Source organism: Solanum stenotomum, chromosome 8 (assembly GCF_019186545.1).
Source record: "Solanum stenotomum isolate F172 chromosome 8, ASM1918654v1, whole genome shotgun sequence".
Taxonomy (NCBI): domain Eukaryota; kingdom Viridiplantae; phylum Streptophyta; class Magnoliopsida; order Solanales; family Solanaceae; genus Solanum; species Solanum stenotomum.
Window position 1 is genome coordinate 10,931,411 of NC_064289.1, and position 3,369 is coordinate 10,934,779.

The window sequence follows — 3,369 nt, forward strand, 5'->3', positions numbered from 1 at the left end:
GTTGATTTACGAAATTACTCTTCAATAGTTGATTGACAATTTTACCATACATCATTAAAAAATTACCTCTTATTAAATAAAATGTAATATATATTACAAATTACCTTTCCACTAGTGTTGTCAAAGGCGTGTTTAAGCCCTGAAACGAACCACAAAACATGTCAAGTGTTTTGCCTCACTTTGGGCTCGTTTGGTTGGTTAATAAGTTATCCCAAGATTGTAATCTCACCCTCAATGTAGGATAAAAATAACACTACAATCCCAAGATAAGTTATCTTGCAATTTTATCCCAAACAAAGATGGGATAAATTCAGCCTAGAATTAATCACGAGACTAGTTATCCTTTATCCCTCGTACCAAACGAGCCATGTGCTCTTTAGTGTCGTCATCAAGGTTCTAAGACATATTTTTCCTCACCAATGAGCATCTCCGGAAGAGACGACACCAAACGATTGATATTTCACTTTATCGTAATTCATTTCAATTTTTTTCCATATAAGTGTTATTCATGCTTATAATTATTAGTCTTGAACTAAACATATATATTTGTATTGTTTCTCTATTTGCTCCTTTCATTCAAGCCCATGTTTTATATGTGATTTGGCTTAAAACCCCAATGGACCTTAGAACTTTTTTGTGTATTTTTATTTTGATAACACTACTTTCAACTAGACGTCAAAGCCCTCAGGTCCGTGCATTAACATTTTCCATCAAACCTCAAACTTATTTCCAAAGCATTGTATTGGAGTAGTGAACAAAGAAAAGAGTTCAAACTTCAAGCCATGAATTTTAAGGTGGCGCTAGCATTAAAGTTAGAAGATTTGGTTTCGAAAAAACATTCTGGGATGCAAGTTGTATTGGTAATTTGTTCATTGTTTTAGGTTTTTAGTTCAAACTCAAACAAGATAAAGCATAAAACAATTCTACTCAACCCTCTGGTTCCTTCTTACCCCTTTTATATTAACTTGGAACATAGGAAGCAACTCACAAGTTAGCTTAGATGACCAAGGTGGTTATTTTGTGTGTTATGTTCCAAGACGGTCTTCAAAGACTCAATGATAAAATTAACCAGGTGAACAATGGGATTGATACATTATGATAGCTGAGTTTCCTTTAAAAACTGAAAATAAGTCACTTGACAACAGAAGCAGGTTCTAAAAATAAAAATTATCACAACTCCATCCAACAAGTATAAATCAAGGTCTATCGGTTATATTATTAGCATATCAATGTTTTATGCAAGTTCCACCAGACGTGCACCATACAAAATTCCAGCACAGTACAAAATTCAGTTGAGAGAAGAAATAAAGCCTGAGATCCAACCTTGTTCTCATTCTTCGGGAGAATCTGAGCAGGTAGCTGTTCAAAAACCAGCAGAAATGTTTATCAGTAAACAAAAAGCACAGCCTGCAATGGTGATAAGACAACAGAGAAAAAAACATCCTCCATGCCCCCATCCGCTCATCTAAAACATAAAAAAAGGTATGTAGATATATGGAACTAATGTTTTCAAAAGTGCATACATCACATGATAAGGCAAACATGACATTTCTTAAAGATACAAAGGAGACACAAAAAAGCTAAATTCCTATTTACCACTATTCATTTGTTTATGACTTTTAACATTTGTGAGAGCTATTCCAATTAAAGAGCATGTATAAACACAAACATAAGCATCTATGTACATCAATCATGTACATTAATATCAATCAGCAGTGGCCCAGGGTGTCATCATAATGATCCTCCACTTCTTTCTATTTCTCTTAATGAGTCCAACTTCCATTCAAATTCCCGTTAGACCTTGTATTATGAAAAATAGGAAAATGAGAAGAAACAAATTATGTTATGAAACATTTCAACATAAAATGATAAGAATACAAATGTATAGATATGATGAAATGTATGAACTGATATCAGGCAGCGATTAGAAGTGAGTACATATTATCTTCTTCTTTTTTTAATGACAAGGGAAACCCACCCTTTGGATGCGCACAAGGTAAAACCCCCGCTCCTATGCAATACCTTGCAAACCACACAGGAGAGGTAACCCGCACTAGGAAAGCCCGTGCTTTAGCTGGTAAGGGGTTTCGAACTTGAGGCCTCCAGCATGAAAGTCTCAAGCCCAAACCACCGGGCCACCCCAAAGGGTATATATTATCTTTTTAGAAGAGGAGAATAAGCAAGAAAGAGCACAGGAATAGTACACAAGCCAGTAGACAGTATTAAACAAATGATCAACACTAGCAAGAACATCACGGAATATTTGTTGGCAGTGAATGAGTTCAAATGAGCAATTTAGTCGGGCAAACAGCACAGAGATCATCTGAAAATTCTAAATGATTCTCAGCACCACAAAATCTCCCCAAGTTAATTATCAATCATGCCATGCTTTAGTGGATATCGACCTGCAAGACAGAAAGAATTAAGCTTCCACAGTCCACCTAAAAGAGGTAGATAAACTAATAAGATCGCTTTCATTTCAACTCATTGGTTATCTATTTAGTCAGGAGTAGAGTTCATTTAGAACATTTTCATGTCTAGGAGATTGAGAAAAATCTTTTATTGATTAATAGAACTATTTAGAGAACAACTCCCGCAGAAACCAAACAAAGTTAATTATATGAAGAAGAATCTCATATGAACATAAAACCCTAGATTTATTAATGCCACCTATTAACCACTCAAAAGAAAAACCGAGCACAACATATTTGCAAGTTCAATTCATTTACGACTCCCTGCAACGAAATTCCCATCACTAATAACAGCATCCGAAGAATAGTAATAAAAGCAATTACTGAAACATTAACATGAATTGATACACAAAATAAGGGGAAACCAAAGATCTGAACTTTGAGTTTCCTGATCGAAAGGGGGATAAAGGAAACAGAGAGATCGCTTACTCGGTTTCTGAGGCTTGCCATCAGCCCATTTGGAGATGGTGTAATGGACCTTCTCACGGCTCAAAGCTTCGGACTTGTAAGGCTCTTTAAGGCAGTTTCTGACCAGGTTCGCGCATAGGTTTGAGTATGTTATGTAAGTCATGCCTGCCGACCTCCAAAACGGTGCAGCTGCGTTAGATGCCATTTTTCTGCTGCTTTTTGCTTTCTCTCGGCTGCGTTTTGTTGCCACGGATGAGATGAGTACCTGCGCACGATACCCTATCAATACAAGGAAATAGGCAAATTTTACTTCTATACCGTAGAAAATTATGATTTCTCTAAAAATATTTCCCTTTTTTCTTAGTTAACTTTGAAAAACATGTTTAGTCCTAAATTTAACTTAATTTTGGAATTTGTAAGTTTAAAAAAATTATATAAATATTTCACTCTTTACAATTCAAATTACTCAAAAAAAATAAAAAAAAATTCT

The 3,369-nt window shown here is 35.2% G+C and overlaps 1 long non-coding RNA gene across 1 annotated transcript; it reads right to left on the minus strand.

The window, feature by feature from the left end:
- Positions 1 to 1,190: 1,190 nt before the first annotated feature.
- LOC125874956 (uncharacterized) lies at positions 1,191 to 3,165 on the minus strand. Its single transcript, XR_007447332.1, has 2 exons — positions 2,901 to 3,165; positions 1,191 to 1,359 (listed from the first exon to the last, which is right to left on the minus strand). It is a non-coding gene; the product is annotated as an uncharacterized LOC125874956 (long non-coding RNA).
- Positions 3,166 to 3,369: the final 204 nt, after the last annotated feature.